Source organism: Cnephaeus nilssonii, assembly GCF_951640355.1.
Source record: "Cnephaeus nilssonii genome assembly, chromosome: 5".
Classification (NCBI taxonomy): Eukaryota; Metazoa; Chordata; class Mammalia; order Chiroptera; family Vespertilionidae; genus Cnephaeus; species Cnephaeus nilssonii.
In genome coordinates this window covers 62,613,643-62,641,219 of record NC_137076.1, presented here as the reverse complement: position 1 = coordinate 62,641,219, position 27,577 = coordinate 62,613,643, and the positions used below count along the sequence as shown (strand labels likewise).

Here is a 27,577-nt window from a genome sequence, read left to right as displayed (position 1 = left end):
TAGCAGAAGCCTCCAACACTGGCCTTTCATGGCTACTCAGTGTGCACATACACATCTTCTGGACAATCATAGGATGTCCCATCGCACCACTCTGGGAGATCACATGCATTTTCCTCTTTTCTACAAATGCTGCCTGTTGGTACAACGGCCAGTGTTTGCAACAAAGCCCCAAAGCACAAACAGCCTCAGGTTTCAGAGTGCAGTTTGACTGACAAAACAGATCTTTCCTCCACAAATCACCACAGTCACACCCTTCCTCTTGTTCTACAACATGGTTCCCACAGCCTGTTGGAGTGATGATTACCTTTTTACTTACTAAAGAGAATGAACATCCTAGCCTTCAACTTATGCTCCACATGTGAGAAAAACTGCAGTTGCTGAATTTAGTTCCATTCTTTTGGTATGGATTCATTATGTACATAATATTCCCCATAAACATCCTGAACCATCATGTGGAATGCCAAAATAATGACAATAGTATGTGCCAAATTCCTTGACAAATGCTGTGAGCCGGGGTCCATGAAACTACTAATCCCACAATTCAATTTATTGCTGCCTGCTTCCAGAGGAAAACCCGTGCCATAATCCCCACATAATTTGTTTTACAATAAGTTGTGCAGTATCATGGGGCACAGGGCATTAAAGCCCTCTCTTTTACAGATGCAAACGATGACCTTAAAGAATTCAGGCTTGTTAACTCAAGGAGATTTCATTCAGCCCAGGTCTCAATTCCAACTTAAATCACATTAATGGTCATTTTCTTACACATATGCTCTACTGTATTGACAGTTGAGCTCATTTTGGACTGCACAGTAGTGACATTACTTTCCAAATAACATATCGCTCATTGTCTATTACCAATGCTAGTTGAAGTGTCCCATTGTAGGCTCCCCAGCTGCCGTCACACCCACTTTGCAGCAAAGTGGAATTATCTTTCTCTTGAAACTTCAATTGTAGCTATTTCTTCTTCTGATAATGCACATCTCGTGGGTGGAAATTATGTATCCTGCATATTAACTTTATATAAGATGTTCAAATGTGGTAGAAAGCCTCTTGGGGTCTATTTCATAAATAATATCATTTATATGTAATGTTCCTTGAAAGCCCCCAAAACAGGTACTGAGGGTAATTGTGGTATCTGGGCGCCCTTCCACATAACCCTGACGGTAGCTATCATTCTGGAAAAAAGATTGATCTCTGAGGAGAGCACCCTGGTCTGTGTAGGTGAATGCTGGGAGGTGTCTAGACAGGAAAATCTTGTTGACCTTCGTATGAATGTGTCTCTGGCCCCCAAAAATGCATGCTGAAAGAAAGTCAGCCTCAGCGCTTCAAACTGATGCCAGTGCTCATTACCCTCATGGGAATCACCACTCTGGGGACCATGGCATTGGGAGTGCCCACCTTGGGACAATCCCAAATGGAACAGACACCCCTCCCCTCCAGCCAGAACAGCAGGCTTGGTTCCGCCCCAGGCTACGAAGTTTCAATTGTAGAAGGAAAATAAATTCCAGATACCAGGGCCTCCCCTTGGGTTGCCAGGGGGCGTGGCCGGCCTGCAAACCACCACAGGCCCCTCGCTCAGGCCGCCCCACACCCCAAGGGAACCCCACCCTGATCTGGGACACCCATCAGGGCAAACCAGCTGGCCCCCACCCGTGCACCAGGCCTCTATCCTATCTAATAAAAGAGTAATATGCAGATTGATCATCACTGCAACACACAATATAGCTGCCCCCATGTGGTTCAAGATCCTGCCCCCATGTGGACACAAGATGGCCACCACAAGATGGCCAGCAGGAGAAGGCAGTTGGGAGGCACCTGGCCTGCAAGGGAGGGCAGTTGTGAGGGACCAGGCCTGCAAGGGAGGGCAGTTGAGAGGGACCAGGTTTGCAAGGGAGGGCAGTTGGAGGTGATCAACCCTGTAGGAGAGGGCAGTTAGGGTGACCAGGCTGGCAGAGGAGGGAAGTTGGGGGCAAACAGGCTGGCAGGGGAGCAGTTAAGCATCAACCAGGCTGGCAGCGGAGTGGTTAGGGGGTGATCAGGCTGGCAGGCAGGCAAGCAGTTGGGAGCCAGCAGTCCTGGATTGTGAGAGGGATGTCCGACTGCCCATTTAGGCCCGATCCCTGGTGGGATCGGGCCTAAATGGGCAGTCGGACATCCCTCCAGGAGTCCCAGATTGGAGAGGGTACAGGCTGGGCTGAGGGACAACCCCCTGCAGTGCACGAATTTCGTGCACCGGGCTTCTAGTATCTATATAATGCTATACATAAGCACTTGTTGCCAGAATTAAAAAATATATGCACCACATTAAAAAGGTATACAATTTTTATAGATATTAGTATGTATGTTAATCACATTACAGGCGGTCTTGCTCCAGCCACCTCTCTTTACCAAATGATCTAAAGTAGAAATTTGACAGGGACCATGGAAATGCAATAGAAATATAAGTAAAACTAACATTGTACAGATTTCCAAGTATTTGACTTAAACTGTTAAGATAATAACTTAATACAACTTATTTGAAGATAATTAGTCAATAATAAATGTGAATGTACATACATATATATTCAGACACATGCTTAAAGAAACACATTAACAGAAGCTTATCACATGATGATTTTAATAGTATAAAATACTAAAATCAATTTAGGTATATGTAGGTAGACAACAGATAATATGTTTTATATGTTTTGTGCCAATACACAATGAGATCCAAAGTAACAGTTGAAATTATTGCGTTAAATATAATTCCCAACCTGCAGAGATTTTCACAATATATTATGACAAGATACAATTTTTAGTACTTATACTACAAATTATTCCTTTGGTGAAGCTGTGGAATAAATTCTATTCTTAAGACTCCAAGGTTGTTCTGTGTTCCATTATGCTCTGATGCCTTCCAGTCATATTAACAAAAATTAGCATAAATATAACCCTTGTGCCTTAGATTCTCCTGATACAAAGAACCTCTGATTAATTTCAATTTGGGGCATAGGTGCCTGGAAATATAGATCATCCTTAATTTAAGTGAAAACTCTCATCAATCTCTAGAGGAATAAAATAAACCAACGAGATTATTTGTTTATCCTGGTAAATAAATTCATAAGCAACTAGAAGGAAATGCTTATAACACAATTCAGACAGGAAAACAACGCTGCTAAACATTATACCTATAATGGAATACGTATTGTGGTAGTTTTAAATAATCAGATATATGGGAAATATTAGAGAAGGAAGGAGGGAAGGAAAAGTGAGTGAAGGGAGGAAGGAGATGAGTGAATGAAGGAGCAGGCCTTAATTTTATTTTTCAGAGTCTTCAATATATGATTCTCACATACTTTTTCTAATGTATGCTCCACCCACACTATTTTTAAGCATGTCATAAATCAATAAACTGAACTGCTTTATTTTTCTCCTGTACGTTCTCTCAAGCTACTGTTTCCATGACTTTGAATTATGCCATCTGCAGATGTATTCTTTTCCAAAGATTTGTATGTCTAAATCTTACCTGATTTTGAAGAGCAACTCAATGACCATCTTTTTCACAAAGCCATCAATGAAATAATATCTGAACACACACAATCATATTTTACCGAAAATTTTTAATTTTTACATATGTGTGTCAATATGCAAATACATTAGTTAGATTATTTGGAAAAATAACTAACTCAAGGGCTGGTTCTGGGAAGTCCAAAATGAGACTGTAACATCTTGCCATGCCAGAAAGAAAAGAAGCACTAGAATGCATACATGTCACAAGGACGCAGGTACTGCCTTGAATAGGCTTCCAGGGGCCAAATCTGGGACAATTTAATCAACAGAATAATCAAGAAGAGTGATGAGTTATAAACTTTGAAATAAAATTTAAATTCACAAAGCCATACCTATAACAAATGGTAGCTAGATGGTTGGATAAGTGGATGGATAGATACATAGATTGATAGGGGGTGGGGGGGAAAGTGAGCTCATGCTTTCAGTAAAAATGCCAAGTGTGAACTGTTGAATTCAGAGGAAATAATAGAAATAGAAATAATAATTTTGTATTCATTATATTAAAGACTGAACCAGGCAATACTCTTCAATAATGATTAATTAGGGAGGGGGATGGTGAGGATTTTAAAGTGTCCCAGGGTAGATTAAATATTGAAGATTAAAGTATATTAAAGTGTCTCAGTATAGATTGCCTATTAATTACAAAAGGAAAAAAGTAGTAACCCTATAGTGAGAAAGTTTCTAAACTCAGTACAGTATCTGAGTAATTCTATATTAGTTCCAATGGGCAAAAATAAATGAGTAGCAAAGGTTCTATTTAGTAAATAATTAGATTCAAACAACTTAATAATCATTACATGCAAAGGCTTAATAACCATTTGAAAAAATATACATATGTTGAAACAAACAATGAACTATTGGGCATTGAGCAAATTCTCAAATTTGGAATCTCATTAAATGCTGTGACCCTCTACATTGCATTTTGTGTACTGGTTTTCATCCCAGTGAACACTAAACACCTAGGTTTGTAAGGCTATAACATCTTTGAAAGAACATAGCATGATGCAATGTAACTGTGAGGTCTCCTCCAGCAAATAATATGTACAGTGCTTGGTAAATGTTGAGCATCATTGTGTTCCCCTAGAAAATTAAAAGTTTCTTAGGGCACCCCAGGTTTTAATTTTGTGATTCTAGGGTTCATTGGGACATATTTGAGAATCATGTTTATAATAAGCATATCAGATAACACCCTAACAGTGTGATAAAACTTAACATTATTAATGAGGGGAAGATGGACATGATGTGCCTCTTGATATGATACCCTGAATAGGACACAATATCACTTAGAAAGTATTTAGACTAGGAATATAAAACCTAAATCTAAAAATGAAGAAGCATCACACAAACTTGAAAGAGTTTTGTTTTAAAATGAAAGTTACAACAAAACAACAAAAATATTGGGAAGTAATTTTCAATAATATCAATTCACAAAGTACAATGAAAAGCCAACAATTTTTTTTCCATTTAGGGAGACTAAAGAGAAATGACAACTCAATATAAGACTTTATCCCAGACAGGATACTTTATGGAAGAAAAATTTTGGTACACAGAAAAATATTAGATCAATTGGCAACTGGAATATGGAGAGCAATTTGGATAAAACTATTATGTCACTATTAAATATTTGGCAATGATAACATAGAACCTACTCTTAGATTGTTCATAGAAAGAAAAGGATAATGAAAGAATGAAAAAGAGAAAAGGATACAACACATGAGGTAAAAATGTCAACAATATTTCAACATGGGGAAAGGGTTAATGAGTCTTCTTTTGTTTTAGTATTCTTTATAATATTTTAATAATTTTTATTTTGAAATTATTTGCACATAAAAGTAAAAATACAAAAGTAACAGTGTTTTAATTTATCTACTTTATAAGTATTTTACAAGAATTTTTAAGGAATCCTGTTGGAAATACAACATTTTTCCTTATATTTATTTATCTATATATATAAAAGGCTAATATGCTAAGTGTCCAGGTAATGACATCATGTAGCAACACCTGGCTTCCTCTCTCTAGCAACTAGCCTCCTTGCAGTTTCTTTAGCTCAGGAACACAACTTGCTTTATAGACAGGTGGAAACATTTTACACTTTAACCACATGTCTGTGGAGCATTTTCCCATGCCTCATCTCATTTGATCCTCATAGAAGTCCTGGAGTAGGTAGATAGGAGACTTGGTAGAATCCTATTTTCTTTTCATTAGCCGTAAAATGGAGATTTAAAAAGCTTAGAAACTTGACCTGACTGAAAAGAAGTAAGAAATGGTGGACCTTGAAAAATGACTTCAAGTTTTCTCACTGCACAGAATATTGTCAAACACTGCTACAGTTAAATATTTTACCCTTTGTTCTCCCTGCATGATCTACAATAATAATCTGTTTCATGTTGATATTTACTGCTGTGTTGCTGACAATTACCTGAAAGAGAAGTTGGGGTGCTTCACTGGGCTGGAAAAAGTTTAGCTAAATCAGAAAGCAGGTCTAATTAAGCAAGTTTATTATCTATATATATAAAAGGCTAATATGCAAAGTGTCCCCATGGGAATTCGACCAGAAGACCAGGAGTTCTATCACTTGCTATGACATGTGCTGACCACCAGAGAGTGGTGCAGAACTCAGGAAGACCCTGGCCAGCAAACGACAGCGGGGGATGGGAGGCGCCAGCCGGCAGCCAGAAGGAAGGCCCCAGCCGGCAGCTGGAAGGCCCCAATCGGCCCTGATTGCCAGCCAGGGCTAGGGACCTTACCTGTGCACGAATTTCATGAACTGGGCCTCTAGTGTGTGTGTGTGTGCGTGCGTGCGTGCGTGCGTGTGTATATAAAAGGCTAAGTTGACTTGCATATGCATGATACATATAAAGCTCACGCTGGCACGAATCACATGCATGTGTTTTGATCTGTCATTGTCGATCATGAATTTGGTGGACACTTCTATTATAGAGAAAGGGCAAATAGCAATATTAAAATATTTCTTCTAATTAATTTCCTTTCAATGTGCACAAATCTGTGCACCGGGACACTAGTTAATATATAATATGAAATGTTCCACATAAAATGCTGTAAGAATTAAAGATGTCTGATGACTTCTCTTACTTTGGCTTTGATTACAAAGCATGTTTCTTTTTTTAATTATTTTTTTCTGTTACTAATTTCATAATCTCCCTTTCAAGTTTGTCACAGTCAAACCAGATTAATTATGCATTTATGTTACCCATCTAATTTTTGAGCTAATTAGATTCTAAATAGCTTGATTGCTTTCATATTTTAATCTCTATTTTATAAATCTGTGCATATTTAGTTAATGTAGAAGCACTCACTGATAAATTAAAATTACAACCTTATACAGATTTTTCAGATACATAAGATACTGTTTTATATCTTTTGAAATTAACATAAATTGATGGATGATAATGCTAAAACAATGAACATTGTACATATTTTACCTTCTAATACAATGTTAATGCTTTCATGATGAACACTATGCAAATACCAAATGTTTTGAGTTGATATGCTTGAAAATATAGTGATGAGCAGCCACTAGTAATGAGAATCAATCGTGAATATGCACAAATGAATCCATAGGTTAATTTGAAAGCATATTTTTAGGTTTCTTCACTGTCCTATGGATTATTTCCCACTTAAAACATTTTCCTTGGATTTCACCACCCAGGTTCTATTTATCTTATTCTGTTATATCTGGCTCCAGCTTCTAGATATCTTTTTCTGGATCATACATAACCTGTTATCTCTCCCAGCACTGGAACTCCTCAATTTAGTGCTATATATTTTCTTTTCTCAACCTTACCTCATCCATGTTTATAGGTCCATAGCAATCTATATGTCAATGATTTGAAAATTTATATTTAAATTTCTTCACTGAGTTTTATATTCTATCTCTAATGGTCCACTTAATACTTTAAGGCACTAAGATTTTTCTTGGCACTAGGTAGAACATTAATATCTATACTAATAAAAGGGTAATATGCTAATTAGACCGGGAGACCTTTCGGACATCCTTCTAGACAAAGCCATGGAGGCAGGGCCAAGGCAGAGGCAGTTAGGAGTGATCAGGCCAGGAGGGGAGGGCAATTGGGGGCAAGCAGGCCGGCAGGGGGGGCAGTTTGGGGAGAGCAGGCCGGCAAGGGGGGCAATTGGGGGTGAGAGGGCCGGCAGGGGAGGGGCAGTTGAGGGCGATCAGGCCAGCAGTGGGGGGCAGTTGGGGGCAAGCAGGCCGGCAGTGTGGGGTAGTTGGGGTGATCAGGCTGGAAGGGGCGGCAGTTGGGGGTGAGAAAGCCAGCAGGGGGGCAGTTGGGGGCAAGCAGGCCAGCAGGCAGAGTGGTTAGGGGCGTTCAGGCAGGCAGGCAGACAGGCAGGTGAGCGGTTAGGAGCCAGATTGTGAGAGGGATGTCTGACTGCCAGTTTAGGATCAGGCATAAACCGGCAGTCAGACATCCCCTGAGGGGTCCCAGACTGGAGAGGGTGCAGGCCGGGCTGAGGGAAACCCCCCTCCCCCGTGCATGAATTTTGTGCACCGGGCCACTAGTCTATAATAATAAAAGCATAATATGCAAATTGACTGAATGACCAAACAGCAGAACAACTGTCCAGACAACCTTCTGGACTACCATGCTATGACATGCACTGGTGCCAGGCCAGCCAAGGTGAGTGCGATGCGATTGGTCGGGGGATCGGCCATCACCCCACAATTGCCCCACAGAGGCAGGCCCAGGCCACCCTCTGTGAGGCAATTGATGGGGGTGCTCCATGATCAATCACCCCAAAGAGGGAGGCCCAGGCCACCCTCAGTGTGGCAATCAATTGCGGAACCCTGGCTGGGTGGGTGGGGCCTCCCTCTGCTGGATGATAGATTGTGGAGCCCTGCGATCCATCGCCCCAAAGAGGGAGGTTCAGGCTACCAGGCTGGTGATGCTGTGGTGGGTGGGCGGGGCCTCCCTCTGAGGGGCGATCAATCTGAGGGCCCTGTGATTAATTGCCCCACAGAGGGAGGCCTAGGCCACTGGCCAGCAACACTGTGGTGGGTGTGCAGGGCTGGCCAGCAATCGCCCCACAGAGGGAGGCAACCGCTGCACAGATGGCAAGCAGTGGCAGCAGCGGGGGTGGGGCCAGCTACCAGCAGCTGGGGGAAGGAAAGCCTGATAGGCCCAGAAAGGTGGCCAGGCCTAGGGACCCTACCTGAAGGGTCCCGGATTGTGAGAGGGCACATGCCAGGTTGAGGGACACCCCCACTCCCCCACCATGCACGAATTCCATGCACCAGGCCTCTAGTATGTTAAATAAATAAAGGCTAAAATTACCTCAAACTGAGCATATTACAAATAAATACAGAATCTCTTCTGCATATCCTTCAAACAGAAAATCAAATATGTCTCCTTCAGTATTTGCTATCTCAATGATTGATTCTATTTGCTTCTATGAATATGTAAATACTGAGAAGTCACACTCACCTGCCCTCACATATTACATCTTACTTATCACTCAATAATAACCAAATTCCACTAAAATCACCTTCTTCCCCCTTTCCACTGTCATCACACAAGTTCAAGTTGTAATTTTACCCTGCCCCCTCCTTATTAGTGACTTAGCTTCTAACTGGTCTACTTGCAACCCCTATATACCACAGTTCAAAATATACCACAGTAATATTTCATGAATTTTTCCAGAAACATGTGTCCCTTTTTTACATACTGTTCTTTTTCTGCTTAGAAAACAACCCCTTCTATTGTTTTCCTTGTCCTCTCAACTATTTTCTTACTTAACTTTTCCTTTATAGATATCTACTCGATGTTACTTAATCAAGAGCTTGTCCCTAACTAGTTCTGCCCTAACTAGCCACACCATAATGAATTCCTAGGCTCTATGAGCTTATAGCTTGATGAATTTTTATTTACATAACTTACAGTTTACTTTTAGTTACTACACTATACCACATTTTTGAGAGAATGGCTGGTATCTGTTCTTTTCTGATTGCTTTACCTCCAGCACAGTTCCTGGCCCATGGTAGGAACTACTATGCAGTAATAACTACTTGTAGAGTCAATGAATAAACAAAGAAAGATAAATGCTTTGTTATGGGGAGACATGAATACCTTGTTATATGCAGCACATATTATTTAGTAATATCATGAAACACATAATTCAGTTCTGCAGATCAGCAAAATTTACTATGTGATTCTTAAATAAGAGACACACAGGGCATACCTATGGAAAGGCACAGGGGTTATGACAGACAAAGTTTTCCGTTATGCTCTACAAAACATATATTTTCTTTAATGGAAGCTTACAGATATTTAAAATGCGAGATTAATTAACTGAGTGCAAGTATTCCTACAGAGAACTAAAATGATTTTTGTTGTTCTTAGAAAACTTAATATAGTAACAGAAATTAGAACAGTAGTTCCAAATGCTAAAATGTCAGTCATGTGAGGTAGAACAAATTAAATCTTGCAGGATTAGCGAAGGGATTTGTTTCAGGATCTGGGATGGAGCTCAGCCTGTAAAGGCTGTTAGCTTGTTCTATGTATGTGCATTGGAAAATATCAAGAATAAGTAGCCAGTTAAATAATTACAGATTATATGTCTTAAGTGAGGTTTATAAAAGTTTTAATTGTAAGTAATTCATAGTTAAGTCCTTTGATGCATGTCTGAAATACTTTTTTTTGTTTGTTTATTCAAAATAATCCATATGATTTAGAGACTAGGTATTCAGGTAACAGAGGAGTTAATTCTGTTCAAAAATTTGTAAACTCACATGTATTTCTTCCTGACTTGAAAGATAGGGTAAAGAGGGTAAGCAGGAGAGGTACCAATGACCTGACATTAATCATGATATTTATAAAGAACTCAGATGTGTGCTTGACACATAGCAACTGACTTACTATAATTGTAAAATTATTATTATTTTAGATATACCTCCAACCAAAATATATTATCCCAGAAGGAAATTTACATTACTTATAACCCCATTAAAAATCTGAGATTTAATTTTAAAAGTATGCAAATGGACACATTTGTATACCAAGAACAGATTTATTTTGATGTTAATTTGTAAAATTTCATGGAATTATTATATAGTAATCTATAACTTACTTTAGCTGATCACACATGTCATAAAAGGTTAATCCCAACTACTCAAAACATAAATAAGTCTATGAATGGATAGTGTATCAAGAAGTTTGACAGTTATCCTATACTAGAGGCCCGGTGCACGAAATTCGTGCACGGGGTGGGGGGCAGTGGGGAGTTTGTCCCTCAGCCTGGCCTGCACCTTCTCCAATCTGGGACCCCTCATGGGATAACCAGCAGTTGGACATCCCTCTCACAATTCAGAACTGCTGGCTCCTAACCGCTCACCTGTCTGCCTGATTGCCCCTAACTGCTTCTGCCTACCAGCCTGATTGTCCCTAACTGCTCCCCTGCTGGCTTGATTGCCCCTAACTACCTCTGCCTCGGCCCACACCTGGTACCCAGGATTCCCTCCTCCAGCTGACCACAGGCACCCAGGATCCGGGCTTCCCTCCCTCTGGTCAGCCATAGGCGCTCAGGCTGGCTGCAGCCTCAGGGGATGGTGGACAGGGGGCTTCGCCTGTGCTGCAGCTGCAAGTGCTGGCGCCCAGGACTGCAGGGTGGGCGGCTTCTCCGTCTCCCAGGCCACAGCCAGCCACAGGTACTGGTGCCCAGGACTGCAGGGTGGGCGGATTCTCCATCTACCATGCTGTAGCCAGCTGCAGGTGCTGGCACCTGGACCGCAGGGTGGGTGGCTTCTCCGTCTCCCAGGCCACAGCCAGCCGCAGGTGCTGGTGCCCAGGACCGCAGGGTGGGCGGCTTCTCTGTCTCCCAGGCCACAGCCAGCCACAAGTACTGGTGCCCAGGACCGCAGGGTGGGCGGCTTCTCCATCTCCCGGGCTGCAGCCAGCCTCAGGTACTGGTGCCCGGTTTCTCCAACTCTCCCAGGACGTGGGGCGGGTGGACATGGGGTGGGCAGCTTCTCCAGCTGGCTGTAGCCTGGGATCATAGGGCAAGTGGCTTCTTCATCTCCCAGATCGCATCCACCCTCAGGTACTGGCACCCGGTTTCTTGTCTCCCCCAGGACGTGGGGAGGGCGGCTTCTCCAGCTGGCTGCGGCTTGGGATCACGGGGCAGGCGGCTTCTTCATCTCCCAGGTCGCAGCCAGCCTCAGGCGCTGAGGCCGGGTTTCTCAGTCTCCCCCAGGAGGTGGGGCAGGCGAACCTGAGGTTTCTGCTGCTGGCTGCAGCCTGGGATCACAGGGCAGGCGACTTCTTCATCTCCCGGGCTGCAGCCAGGCTCAGGCACTGGCACCTGGTTTCTTGTCTCCCCCAGGACGTGGAGTGAACTGCTTCTCCAGCTGGCTGAGGCCTGAGATCACGGGGCAGGCAGCTTCTTGGTCTCCGTGGCTGCAGCCAGCCTCAGGCGCTGGGGCCCGGTTTCTCTGTCTCCCCAGGACATGGGGCGGGCGGACCTGAGGCTTCTGAGGCTGGCTGCAGCCTGGGATCATGGGACGGGCAGCTTCTTCATCTCCCGGCCGCACCCAGCCTCAGGCGCAGGGCCCGGTTTCTCCGTCTTCCCAGGACGTGGGGCAGGTGGATGTGAGGCAGGCGGACCTGAGGCTTCTGAGGCTGGCTGCAGCCTGGGATCATGGGACAGGCAGCTTCTTGGTCTCTGTGGCTGCAGCCAGCCTCAGGCGCTGGGGCCCGGTTTCTCCGTCTCCCCAGGACGTTGGGCAGGTGGACCTGAGGCTTCTGAGGCTGGCTGCAGCCTGGGATCATGGGGCAGGCGGCTTCTTGGTCTCTGTGGCTGCAGCCAGCCTCAGGCGCTGGCGCCTGACTTCTCCAACTCCCAGAGACCTGGAGAGGCTGGGGGGCGGGGCTGCCGCCATGTTTTCAGTTTAATTGCATACTCACTCAGATTGAATGGTGGGCGTGACTGGGCGTGGCTGGTGGGCGTGGCTTGTGAGTGTAGCGGAGTGATGATTTGCATATTACTCTATTATTAGATAGATAATAAAAGGCGAATATGATAATCAACTGAATGGTGGGTGGATCGACCAGTTGCTATTACATGCATTGACTACCAGGGGGCAGACGCTCAATGCAGGAGCTGCCCCCTGATGGTCAGTGTGCTCCCACAAGGGGAGCACAGCTCAGCCAGAAGCCAGGCTCCCGGCTGGTGAGCCGCAGAGTTGGTGGCAGGAGCCTCTCCCACCTCCGCAGCAGCACTAAGGATGTCCTTTTACCGGCTTAGGCCCACTCCCTGCCCCCCCGAGGGATTGAGTCTGTGAGAGGGTGCAGGACAGCAGGCCGAGCTGAGGGACCCCCACGAATGCAAACATTTCATGCACCGGGACATGAAAAAAGCTAAGCTTCTGAAAAATACTCCCATTACTTCAGGGTCTGGATTCCCTTAATGAATTTATTTACTTATTTTTTTCTTTATTGATTAAGGTATTACATATATGTCCTTATCCCCCCATTTCTCCCACCCCACACTCATGCCCTCACCCTCCTGTTGTCTGTGTCCATTGGTTAGGCTTATATGCATGCATACAAGTCCTTTGGTTGATTTCTCCCCATTATCCCCACCCTCCCCTACCTTCCCTCTGAGGTTCGACAGTCTGATCAATGCTTCTCTGTCTCTGGATCTGTTTTTGTTCATCAGTTTATGTTGTTCATTATATTCCACAAATGAGTGAGATCATGTGATATTTATCTTTCTCTGACTGGCTTATTTCGCTTAGCATAATGCTCTCCAGTTCCATCCATGCTGTTGCAAATGGTAAGAATTCCTTATTTTTTACCACAGCACAGTATTCCATTGTGTAGATGTACCACGGTTTTGTTTTTGTTTAAAATATATATTTTATTGATTTTTTTTACAGAGAAGAAGGGAGAGGGATAGAGAGTTAGAAACATCGATGAGAGAGAAACATCGATCAGCTGCCTCCTGCATACCCCCTACTGAGGATGTGCCCACAGCCAAGGTACATGCCCTTGACCAGAATCGAAACTGGGACCCTTCAATCCGCAGGCTGATGCTTTATCCACTGAGCCAAAACAGATAGGGCTGTATCACAGTTTTTTAATCTACTCATCTACTGATGGGCACTTAGGCTATTTCCAAATCTTAGGTATGGTGAATTTGCTGCTATGAACATAGGGGTGCATATATCCTTTCTGATTGGTGGTTCTGATTTCTTGGGATATATTCCTAGATGTGGGATCACTGGGTCAAATGGGAGTTCCAATTTTAGTTTTTTGAGGAAAAGCCATACTGTTCTCCACAGTTGCTGCCCCAGTCTGCATTCACACCAGCAGTGCAAGCGGGTTCCTTTTTCTCTGCATCCTTTCCAGCACTTGCCATTTTGATTTGATGATGATAGCCTTTCTGGCAGGTGTGAGATGGTACCGCATTGTCGTTTTGATTTGCATCTCTCAAATGATTAGGGATTTTGAGCATGTCCTCAGATGTCTTCTGGCCTTCCTTATATCCTCCTTCAAAAAGTATCTATTTAGATCTGTTGCCAATTCTTTGATTGGGTTGTTTATCTTCCTTTTGTTAAGTTGTATGAGTTCCCTGTAAATGTTGGAGATTAAACTCTTATCATGATAACATTGGCAAATATGTCCTCCCATGCAGTGGGTTTCTTGTTGTTTTGTTGATGGTTTCTTTTGCTGTACAAAAGCTTTTAATTTTGATGTAGTCCCATTTGTTTATTTTCTCTTTAGTTTCCATTGCCCCTAGGAGCTGTATCACTGAAGATACTGCTTCAGCATATGTCTGAGATTTTGCTGCCTGTGGATTCCTCTAATATTTTTATGGTTTCCCATTGTATGTTTAAGTCCTTTTTCCATTTTGAGTTTATTTTTGTGTATGGTGTAAGAAGGTGGTCTAGTTTCATTTTTTTGCATGTATCTGTCCAATTTTCCCAACACCATTTATTGAAGAGACTGTCTTGACTCCATTGTATGTTCTTGCCTCCTTTGTCAAATATTAATCGAACATAGTGGTTTGGGCTAATTTCTGGGTTCTCTATTCTATTCTATTGATCTATATGTCTGTTCTTATACCAGTACCAGGCAGTTTGAGAACAGTGGCTTTGTAATACAGCTTGATATCTGGTATTGAGATCTCTCCTACTTTGTTCTTCTTTCTCAGGATTTCTGCAGCTATTCAGGCTCCTTTTTTATTCCAGATGAATTTTTGGAGAGTTCATTCTAGGTCTGTGAAATATGCCATTGGTATTTTAATGGCAAGTGCATTGAATCTATAGATTGCTTTGGATAGTATGGGCATTTGAATGATGTTGATTCCACCAATCCATGAAGACAGTATGTTTTACCATCTGTTTATGTCTTCATCTATCTCTTTTTTCAGTCTCCTGTAGTTTTCTGAGTACAGGTCTTTTACCTCCTTAGTTAAGTTTATTCCTAGGTATCTTATTTTTTTGGTCTGATGGTAAATGGGTTTGTTTTTTTAATTGCTCTTTCTGTAAGTTCACTATTGGTGTATAAAAATGCCATCGATTTCTTGGCATTAATTTTGTATCCTGCTACATTGCCGAATTCATTTATTAAGTCTAATAATTTTTTATGGAGTCTTTAGGTTTTTCTATGTACAATATCATGTCATCTGCAAATAATGACAGTTTTACATCTTCTTTTTCAATTTGGATACCTTTTATTTCTTCTTCTTATCTAATTGCTATGGTTATCACTTCCAGTACTGTGTTGAACAGGAGTGGTGAAAATGGGCATCCCTGTCTCATTCCTGTTCTTAGGTAAAATGGTTTTAGTTTTTGCCCATTGAGTATGATGTTGGCTGTAGGTTGTCATATAAGGATTTTATTATGTTGAGGTATGATCCCTTTATTCCCATTTTGCTGAGGGTTTTTATCAAGAAAGGGTGTTGAATTTTGTCAAATGCTTTTTCTGAATCAATTGATAAGACTATGTGAATTTTATCTCTCAATTTGTTTATGTAATGTATCATGTACATTCAAAGAAGAACTAAAATCTAACCTCCCCAGACTATTCCAAAAAATTCAAGAGGAAGGAACACTTCCAAGCTCATTCTATGAAGCCAGCATTACCCTAATACCAAAACCAGATAAAGACAACACAATAAAAGAGAATTATAGGCCAATATCTCTCATGAACATAGATGCCAAAATCCCCAACAAAATTCTAGCAAATCAGATCCAGCATTAATTCGAAAAGATCATATACCATGGCCAAGTAGGATTTATCCTGGGCATGCAAGGATGGTACAATACCTTAATGAATGTAATTAAAAATAGTTTAAGCTTTTACTACATTCAGTATATAATCCTAACAGTTGAGGATTATAAATGTTAATCAAATTCTATCTTTATTCTCAAGAAAAATTTAGTCCATTTAGAAGAATAGACACACAACAATAAAATCATAAGAAATGTTACAAATATTGGTATTCTGAAGAAACACCTACTTCTGTTCAGGATCCATGAGTTATAGATTTCTATATATTCTGTATAAACAAGGTACCATTTAAGAATGTTCATTTTAAGGTTTTGCTGGTTTCCTTTTCCTCCAGGGACCACCAGTCAATACATTGATTGTTTAGTTCTCGAGAGAGCTTAATACTATTGCTATTTACAATAATCAACTGATATGACTGGATCTCTCATCTCTGAAGCTCCTATTTGCCTATTATCATGCCCTGTGCAGGCATCCATTTTTTGAGGTAAGGATACTTCTTATACTTTATCCGTGGATGGGTAAACATCTGCACCTATTAACCACCTTGCTATTTGAGTACAGGGACTGGACATCATATACTCCTAACCAATCAATTTCCACAAATCCTGCTCCTGTGTTTTTTAGTTTGCTGTTGTTACCATTCTAAGGGTACAATATGGGAGAGTTCACCTCTCTTACATAAGTAACTAGGAAGGAGTCCTAATCTGTTGATTCCCAAGGAAAGAGACAGCAAAGGTCAAGGAGAATTCTGCATAGGCAATTCCATGTACCAACTCCCTTCATAAAAGTGAAGAAGAGAGAGAATGAGAAGCATATATAAGAAATAAATTCCATGCCCGTATATTCCTCCTCAAAAAACCACCTTGCTCCATCTCTTTGGATCTACTGTGGTTTATGGGTGTGGGTCATGAACCTGGGTTTGACTCTTACTATTATTTATAAGTGTGGGCAAGCCACTCCAACACACCCAAACATTGGGATATTGTTTTACCTATTGGAAGAAAACACTTTCTGTTTGCTTGCCTGGGAACGTGTGAAGACTTGAATGGGGATAATATTTGAGGGCTTTGAGGGTTACATGTGATTGGTTTCTAAGCTCTTTTCTAGTTGAAATCCCCTTCTCTAAGCCTTACATCATTCCTAATAATCAGAACTCTCACACATCAAGGAAATAAATAGATTGTCAGAAACGCATAATGAAGACTGTGATTTATTTTATATGTAGTCTTGGTCCCTGTTCCTGGCACAGAGCTTCTTAGAACCACTGACATTTCCTAAGTCATGACAGCTATAAAGGTGTCTTTAGTTATGCTAGTGGGGTGATTTGGAAAGCACCTAGGTAACCTAAGGATGGCGGATGGTTGCCAGGGGACCCAAGCATATGATTAGAGTATTGGAACCTTCCGTTTCACACCCTGACTTCTAGGGAGAGGAGAGGGACTAGAAGTTGAATTGATTCCCAATGATCAAAAATTTAATCAATCATGCCGATGTAATGAAGTGTCCATAAAAACCCAAAAGGCGGAGGTTCAAAGAGCTTCCAAGCTGGTGAACACCGGGAGATACGAAGAAAGTGGTTGGCCCAGAGAAAGCATGGGAACTCTGAGACCCTCCGATGTACTTTGCCCAAAAAGTCTCTTCCATTTGGCTATAATAAACTAGTAACCTAGTACATAAAATGTTTCTCTGAGCTCTGTGAGCTGCTCCAGTAAATTAATCAAACTTGAGGAGGGAGTCTTGGGAACCTTTTCCAGTGGCCTGATTGGAAACACAGGTGACAACCTGGACGTGTGATGATTGAAGGTGGGGGAGCAGTCTAATAGGACTGAGTCCTTAACCTGTGGGATCTGATGCCATCCTCAGGTACACAGTGTCAGAATGGAATTGAATTATAGGACACTCAGTTGGTGCCTGAAAATTGCTTGGTGGTGTGGGGAAAAAACCCACACATTGGAATTGGTGTCAGATGATAAAGCTGGTGCACTATTATATTGACATCTCTAGTCCCATTAGTTCCCCCTCCTATGTAAGGCAGTTACTGATAGATGTCAGGCATTGCTTTCCTCATAATTATTTTATCTTTTTTATATGTTTTTATTGATTTCAGAGAGAGGAAGGGAAAGGGAGAGAGAGATAGAAACATCAATGATGAGAGAGAATAATTGGTTGGCTGCCTCCTGCACGCCCCCTCCTGGGGATCGAGCCCACAACCCAGGCATGGGTCCTGACAGGGAATTGAACGGAGATCTCATGGTTCATAGGTTAATGCTCAACCCCTGAGCCACATGAGCCAGGCCCTCCTGATTATTTTAAATATGTAGATATCTCACCCCACAAACACACACACATATACCCAGACACAGGCAGCAGAGTACAGTGACTAAGAAAACAGGCTCCAGAGTTAGGCTTACTCACTTGAAATACTGATTCTGCTAATCTCGCTGTTTCACTATCTTTATACATAAAACAGGGAAAATAAAATTATCTTAAATATAGGGCTATTGTGAGTACTCAGTTTGATAATATATGCAAAATAGTTGTAATAGTACCCAGCATACAGCAGATGTTAGCTAATCATATTTAATAGCTATTATATAATATATGAAATTTTTCTATATTTTAAAAATTACATAAATTGTTATATATATGTATATATATATATACATATATATATATATACACATTTGTCTCTATTTAAAAATAAACATGATGTTACTGCAAATATACCACTTTGATAGTTAGTACTAATTCTTTTTTTTTAATGAAATATAATATTTCATCATGTAAATGTGACACTAGATGTATAAGTGGTTTCAATATATTTTGATAAAATATGTGTATGATACTTTTTGTATTTGTACATGAGAGATTTCTAACATAAAATAAACTAAAATTACTGGCTTATATGTTAAAAGTAGAACTCCCCCCAACACACACACTCAACAAAAATAGCCCATTTTCCAAAATTAACTATTATTTTGCTTTTTAAATGTTTAGGAGATATTTTTTTTAAATAACATGTTTGTAATACTTTATATTTCATTTTGGAGTTCTCAGACTAATTAATAAAATGTACCATGTACCTTTTTTTAATGGCTTTCCAAATCTACTATGGAGTTTGTGCAAATTTTCTTAAATTTATTATCTCTGTGTGTGAATTGCCTGTTCATATGAACTATCAATATTATACTGTGCTGTTTGTAACTGGTATTGATTAGGAAGAATTATCTTTATATTTTTATATTATTTTGTGAGGTATATTTTTATGAATATCTTCTCCCAATATAATAGTTTTAAAAATTAATTTTGCAATATTTAAGTTATATAAAGACATGTAAAACTTGTTTATTCAGTACCTATGTTTCCCAAATCCATCACCCTATATAATAATGAGATAATATGCAAATTGACCATCACTCCAACACACAATATGGTCGCCCCCATGTCGTCAAAGGTAGCCGCCCCCATGTGGACACAAGATGGCCTCCACAAAAAGGCCTGCAGGGGAGGGCAGTTGTGGGCAATCAGGCCTGCAAGGGAGGGCAGTTGGGGGTGACCAGGCCTGCAGGGGAGGGCAGTTGGGGGTGACCCGGCCAGCAGGGAAGGGCAGTTAGGGGCAATCAGACCGGCAGGGGAACAGTTAGGTGTTGATCAGGCTGGCAGGGGAATGGTTAGGGGGTGGTCATGCTGGCAGGCAGAAGCAGTTAGGGGCAATCAGGCAGGCAGGCAGGCAAGCAGTTGGGAGCCATCAGTCCTGAATTGTGAGAGGGATGTCCGATTGCCCTCAAGGGGTCCCAGATTGGAGAGGGTGCAGGCTGGGCTGAGGGACGCCCCTGCTCCCCTGCACAAATTTTGTGCACTGGGCCTCTAGTATAAAATAAAATGTTTTCAATATACTTAAAGCCTCTAATATACCTCACTTTCTTCCAATCAAATGTATTATATTTTGAATTTCATTAACATTTTAAATTATTTTAATATTTCCAAAACATATCATCTTGTTTGCATGCATTTAAAATTGTAGAAATTATATAAAATCATATGTCTTATTGGATACTACCTTTTTACTCAACTTTTCTTCTGACATTTATCAAAACTTGCAATATATCAAATATTGTTTTTGCCATATATTTCTGGGTGTTAATTTTGTATCCTCTTACATTGCCAAATTCATTTATTAAATCTAGTAGTTTTTGATGGGATCTTTAGGGTTTTCTATGTACAATATCATGTCATCTGCAAATAATGACAGTTGTTTAAACATTAATAATGACTTTGAACTCAACTCATTATATATTATTCTGAACTCAACTCATTATGTTACATTTAAAATGTTTTTATTTAATGTAGATATGGCATATATTAATGTTTATAAATTATAAAAATTATAAAATTATAAAAATAAAAACATTTTAAATGTAATATATAGAGTTGAGTTCAGAATATGTTTAAAGGAAAGCAAATTAACCACATTGCCATTAAAAATGTTATTAGATCTTAATTTTTTCCTGTATAATATAATCCATATGTCTTTCTTTTCTGAGCATCTGATATTCTCACATATTTTTATGGATATATCTGTATATTAAAAAGAAATTAAGGTTAGGGACCCTCAGAACATGCTGGATTGGTAAAGGAGAAACCCTTTTTTTTTTTTTTTACATAAAAGCTTGTGGATAACATACCAAAGGGAGACACACCTAGAGAGGCTGAAGTTGTTTATTCAGTGTTTCACTGGATAATACTATTGATTTCTGATTCTGCCCTAGCACAAAAGTAAGATTTAGCTAGCATGCTGGCAGTGTTAGAGAAATATATTTTCTGTAGAAATCTCACTTATTCTCCTCATCTTTGAGATATAAGGCCAGGGACTAGATCTATGAAAAAGAGGGAGGTTTTCATTCTCTAAAGGGGACCATATTCCCTTGAAGGGAAAAAAAAAATCAGTTATAATAGAAATTGTTTAAAATTTTTAAATATTTTGTTTTACTTTGTTCATGAAATGTATAGCGTAGTTTCATTATAAATGAACCCCATGGCTTATTAACTTTCTGGAAATGTGTTCTTTCATTCAAAGGCCCATCAGAATACAGATGGGAAGTCTTATTCATCTTGGTCATGCCCCTTGGTGCTATTCCCTAAATAGAATTTGAAATGATTGTCAAGAAAGCTAGGGGAACAAAAATGAATAAAAAGCTAAATCATAATGGAAAGAGTAAAGGAATTTATTTCACCAGGATGGGGGTCATCTGTAGATAGAGATAAATTACATTTAAATATGATCAGCAGTATTTCACAAATATCTGCCTCAAAGAATTGCCAAAATGAACCCAAATAGTTTTGTGTTCATGTGTAAATAAACAAAATATCACTTGTTTCAAAGGAAACAAGGAACAAAGGCCCTCAATTACAATGTTCTCACTGTTAGCACCAGCACCTTCAAGGTGTCCAGTTTGGCCTAATTTTAAAAGGCAGTCAGCCTCCAGCAGCTCAGCATTTCAACACAAAAGGTCCCATCTAGGTTCCTGTGAAATGGCACCTTTTTAAGCCCAACAAACAAGGAAATGAAGGGCTTGATACTAACAATCCAATTATCCAGTATTCTAGGAACCCTTTAGGTGTAACCTTTACATTGTTCAATTTCTATTATAGGCTCACGGTGAGAGGTGAGAGATAGGCTCAGAATTACTCAGATTTTAGTGAAGGAATATGGAAAACTGAAATTTCAGTTCTGTGTCGTGCACTGCGCCACTTCTATTTCACATAAATGAGTTATTCTTAACATATCTTTAAAAAGAAAATGCCTTTTGGTATTTCAGGAAACTGAAATTATTCAATATGTTCCCCTTAGAACAAGACAAGTTGATTGATGTAGGCATATACCATGAGTCCTTGTATCCTTATTTTCTGGACGTAACAGATCTGTAAACCCAGATTATAAAAGACTGGGTGAAATTCAGTGATTCATATTTAAAATATAATGAGCAAAATTCTGGACTTCAGGCTTTTTATGCCAGCTTGTCAGAGATTCCCTTAGTTCTTTTGTTCGTTATGTAACATATGTAAGAGTCACCTTGAGAGCTTGCCCTGCCCAGAAAGATTCCAATTCAGTAGCTCTGCAGATGGGCACAGGTATGTAGAGTTCTCTCAAGTACCTCAGATGAGTCATATACCACCTGAGATCCACAGACTTGTAGAAAGAACCCCCTAGGTGCAGTCAGCCTGGCACTTACTTGACTAGATTCCCTGGAAATAAAATTTCATGTCTATGTCTTCTAAGGACACTAAACATCAGCCTGGATATAAAATCAAATATCAAAAAGGTCAGTAGATTTGCTAATGAAACAGCGGCTCTTTTCTTCCTCATTATTTGACTCTGCCCAGCTATTTTATCTTGGGCCACAAAGTGCTCCAAAGCAGTTTATATTAAATAACAAGGTACCCACCGTACTCACCATACCTGTCTTCTTCAAGAAAGTAACCCAGGATTTTATAATGGCTTGGGTTGTCCAAAATAAAGACAGATTCCCCAACATCCAAGAGAGGACTGAAGCCTTGTGACTAAGTTTTGTCTGAAAGGCTGTTAGGAGATATGCCATTGTAACTTTCTAAAAATTCCTTTAAAAAGAGGGCACAATTATTTTTTATTTTTTTTTCTACTTTGTGCTAGATGGAACAAAGATATGATGGCTAGAATTTGAAGGAAATGAGAATATGCCACCCCAAAATAGGCCCCTTTGGCATAAAAATTACTGTGAGCTAAAGACACTTAAATGAAAACAAAATCAGCAGTTTCAAGAAGGTCACTCTGATTCTCCATTTGTGCAGATCAAATCCCTCAATGAAGACATCTTCCTGATATCAGAGGAAAAGTAACTTTCTATCAAGGACCAGACACGGGGCCTGAGAGAATCCTATATAAACAGACCTTGTTAAAATAAGTCTGCTCTTCTCTTAGTCTCCCCACATAGTTTACATTTCCATACTTGGCTCTTTGTTCAACCTAATATAAAAGCAGGCAGGTTCACCATGTCTTTAGGTCTTCATTCCTTATCAGAAAGTATCTACGTCACATGGTATCTATGTCACATAAAACTTTTATTTTATAAGTAGATATGCTTTTCTCCTGTTGATCTGTCTCTTTTTCAAATATATTTTTATTTATTTCAGAGAGGAAGGAAGAGGGAGAGAGAGAGAAACAGCAGCAATGAGAGAGAATCATTGATTGACTGCCTCCTACGTGCCCCACACTGGGGATTGAGCCCGCAACCCACACATGTTCCCTGACCGGGAACCAAACCATGACCTCCTGGCTCATAGATGGACGCTCAACCACTGACCCATGCTGGCCGGGCCTGCTGATCTGTCTTAATGTCAATTTGATTCTCAGCCCCAGTTGAAAACAAAATCCATACGACAGTGAAGCAAAATTTTGCCTCCACTAAAAACTCAAGTGGCTCTTTTTGTCTTTGAGGACAGGCTGCAGAAAGAGGATGTACAAGACATTAGGCTTCTTAAAGACACAGGTTCTGAATGTTTTTATTTTTTTACTGCTTTATCTTTAGAAACTGCAATAGTTTATGAAACATAGCAGACTCTTAATAAATATTTATTGAATGAATAATTTTTCCAAATTATGTTTCAAGAAAATATTAGTAACTTTCAAAAGTAAATCACTCCTTGACTTTTCCATTTGTCACTGTCAGAGTCAGAATGACAGTGAATTACCACAACTGGAATTCTTTTGGAAATAAACCATTTAGTGAAATTCTGTGCTAGTGATGGCTGTCATGACTAAAATTAGATTGAAGTTGTGAACATAATTATAAAGTGGGTAGCTGGCATATTAACTGGTAAATCTATAGCAGGTGTGGGTTATTATTTAGGAAGAACCCTCTAACTATTGGAATAGAAAATTTCTCTGTGGTTTCTTTCTGGTTTATAGGTCATGTGTATCTCTAAATAAGCCAAAGGGATGAGGGGAGAAATCCATTTAGTATTATTCTGTATCATTAATAATAATTAACAGATAAAATTAAAATAAGCATTTTATTCATGGCGATTAAAGTCCAGGTCTCTGCTGAAGTTCTATTTTCCCAGCTGTAAAACACAGGGACTTTTTCCAAATTCTGAAAGCAATGTCTTTAATTAGATTAAAAACTGTGTACAATATTGACCCATTTTTTAGCTATTTATTAAAATTTAATCATTTTCTATTCTATGTAAAAACTACTGGTTCTTTACATGCATTAGTAGACATTGTACAACTCTTGATAATATGTCTAATTTGCAAAATTACAGTTAATAGTTACCAGTGTTTTAAAAACAGGAAACAAAAACATAGGATGGAAATGCACTTGTTCTCTCCCTTCTTACCTTAACTGGATATTTTTGCTTTCTTGGAAATGTTTTGCTAATTAAGCTTAGAAATGTGTTTTAAAAGGAATAATCACAGACTATCATTGGACATGTTTAAATGGTTAATGGATTATCCTATCTATAATTTTATATTTATTTAAAATAAACTATTAAGACAAACAAGGCAGGTTAACTTTATTATAAAAATTGATTTTTCTTTTTCTTAAAACTAAGAGAGAAAGATAGTAATACATAAATAATTGATAGCTACTATAGAAACTAATATTCTAAAAAATTGACATTTTTCTCATAGTGTTTAATCTTTTACAACTATTGCATTTGAAACTACCTGCCATGCCATTCCTGAAACCCTTTCATCCTTGGTTTTCCTAGCAATACATTATCTTAGTTTTCCACTACCTCTAAGACTGTGCTTTCTCTTATCCAAGGACTTCTCTTATTCCTCCCATTTCCTAATTATGAGAGGCACCTCATCATCACTGTCTATTCTTCTGTCTAGACTCATTCTTTGTCTTTTAGAATAAGTTGCACACTTAAACCACATATCCCTCAAATTTCAGTATGGATTTTCATTTGCACAGAATAGAGCTAGAATCATCCAAAGGTGAAAGTAATTTTTTTCTTCTCCCACCTTCTAAATCAGCAGCTCTCATTTTCCCTTTATTCCACTATTTTTTAAATCAATGTCTTGATATAAACATTTCATAGCCATTTATCTCTACTTACCTTTTTGACATCATGTTATCATTACCAGTTCTATTTTCTCTAAACTCAAATTCCAAAATTTTAACCTCAAATGAATTTAGCAGTGAAACATTTTTCTTCTTCCATCCTCTTATCTCAAATATTTAATTATTCCAGAAATAATAATTATAATTATTCCAAATTATATAATTATTTCAAATGTGCATTTGTTTTTGAGGACAGCATCCTCTGATACAACATTACTTGCTTAAAGCATAAATTATTAGAATTGACCTTAAATCAAAACATTTTTTTTAATTTTATTTTTTCCCATCACCATTTATCCCCTCTATGCTAACTTCCACCTCCAACCATCTCCTCCACCCCACCACCCCACCACCGCCACACTGTTATCCATGTTAAATGAATTATACAGAAATTTCAAAGCTGTTTAAATTATCTCTATAATTTACAAAAATAAATACCAAGTACACTATTTAAAAATAAATCATTTGGAAAACAGAGAAAAATGTAACTAATCTACACAACTGGTTTGTTCAGTTGAAAAATACAGAAATACCTTAGAGATTTGTGGGTCCATTTCCAACCACTGCAATAAGGTAAATATCACAATAAAGCCAAATCAAACAAAGTTTTGGGTTTCCCAGTACATATAAAAGTTAAATTTCCACTATACTGTACTCTATTAAGTGTGTAATAGCATTATATGTAAAAAATGCATATGCCTTAATTAAAAAATACTTTATTACAAAAAGTACTTACCATCATCTAAGTCTTCAGCAGAAGTCATAATCTTTTGGCTGGTGGGAAGATGTTGAGTTTCAATTTGTAGAAGACACAGTATCTGCGAAGAACAATGAAGTGAGGTTTGCCTGCAAAAGAAAGAGATATGTTTCACCATAAATTTCTTGGTGACAAAAGAGAAAACACATTGGTGAACTACCTCTATCCTTCTGACATTTTTCACAAGTTTAAGCATGGCCACTTATTGTGCAAACTCTGGATACTCAGCTCCGCATTAGTGTGACAGAACATCTGCTGACTCATGTGACTACAGGACAGAATGGGATAATGGTACTGCTTTCTTCAACTTTCCTGCTTTAGGCAGCAGATAGTGTCAACACCACAATCGGTTTACCTGGGCCAGGTTAACTGTAACAGGTAATGAGTATGTAATATCTTTAGGACTTATTTAAATTAGAGCTTTATAAAAGTATTTAAATAATTTCCTTCCAAATGGATATGTATTGTCAATCCCATGAAATGCTTAATCAATTTATTTAAATCTTATAGTCATAGATTTTGATATTTTCAAATCATTCTATTAATTATTCAAAAAGAGTTTTATTAAGATGCAATGTACATACAATAAAATCTGCTTGTTGTATACGTATAATTCTATGATTTTCAATAAATGTATTGTTTTGAAACCATCACTACAATCTAATTTTTACAATCTAATTTTTAAATGCATTGTTTTGCAACCATCACTACAATCTAATTTTAAGTATCTTCATCACTGAAAAATACTGTTTGCAGTTATTTCTGGTTCCCACCTCGGCTATAGGCAACTGCTAACCTATTCTGCCTATCTAGATATTTGCTTTTTTCAGGTAAATGAAATCATATAATATGTGTTGTTTGTGTTAGCCTTCTTCCATAAACAACATTTTAATAGTTTGTCCATGTTGTAGAAGGTGCTTTGTTTCTCTCTATAGCTGAGCAGTATTCATCGTTTGTTTATTCCTTCAGTAGATGAATTTTTAGTTATTTCTACTTTTTCATTTTTATATATATACTAGAAATATTTCCATAAAATAATTGTGTGAACGTATGTTTTAATTTATTTTAGATAGGTCCTAAAGATGGAATTGCTTGGTTGGATGGTAAATGAACGTGTGTTTTTAAAGAAACTGTCACACTCTTTTCCAAAGTGGCTGCATCATTTTATATTCCCACCTGCAATGTAGGAAGGGCCAGGGCTATCCTGCGGTAGCAACCACATGAGGAACAAGTTAAGTGTCCAAGCCAACCAACCCAATTAACTGACAGACATGTGAATGGGCTACCTCAGAGCAGGCAGCAGGTCAATTCATCAGCTGAATGCAGCTGCAGGGAAGATGAGAAGAGCTTTCAAGCTAAGCCCAGTCCAAATTAGAGTACCATGAGTAGATGAATGCCTACAAATCTGATTTTAAATATCATCATGCACATAAAATCTTCCTTATTGCTCACTAACTATAAAAAGAATATTGGATGGCATGAAGTTTTAATTTTATTATGAGTGGTAAGTTCTGTTCCTAAAGAGCATTTCTGCTTTTGGACTTGGTGTTTTTACTGGAAATTTGGGGGAATCAGTACTGTCACTACCTTAAGTATCAGGGTGGTGGGGAAGAGCACACTCTTTTGGCAGCACTATCCTTGTTGGCCCTGCCAATGGGAGCCAGTGTCCAAGGTCTAGAGCAAGGTCAACCCCGTTCTACTTCTACATCCTTCCCTGAGCAGCGTTGGGCTCCTGGAGGGCCTTGGCTCATTCCTACAGCGACAGCAAGAGAATCCACAATGCTCTTGCAGCAGCCAAGAGCATCTTCGACACAGATGGCCATGGCCTCCTGAAATAGTGATGAGGCATTCTTTCCTGTATGTTCTGGTCTTTGGGAAAAACTACC

General features: G+C 39.4%; 1 pseudogene across 1 annotated transcript; it reads right to left on the bottom strand.

Annotated features, from left to right (window-relative positions):
- Positions 1 to 32: 32 nt before the first annotated feature.
- On the bottom strand, positions 33 to 27,514 carry LOC307099057 (disintegrin and metalloproteinase domain-containing protein 20-like; annotated as a pseudogene). The gene is made up of 4 exons: positions 27,449 to 27,514; positions 25,671 to 25,752; positions 912 to 1,303; positions 33 to 133 (listed from the first exon to the last, which is right to left on the bottom strand). The product of its transcript is annotated as a disintegrin and metalloproteinase domain-containing protein 20-like (transcript).
- Between the last annotated feature and the right edge of the window lie 63 nt (positions 27,515 to 27,577).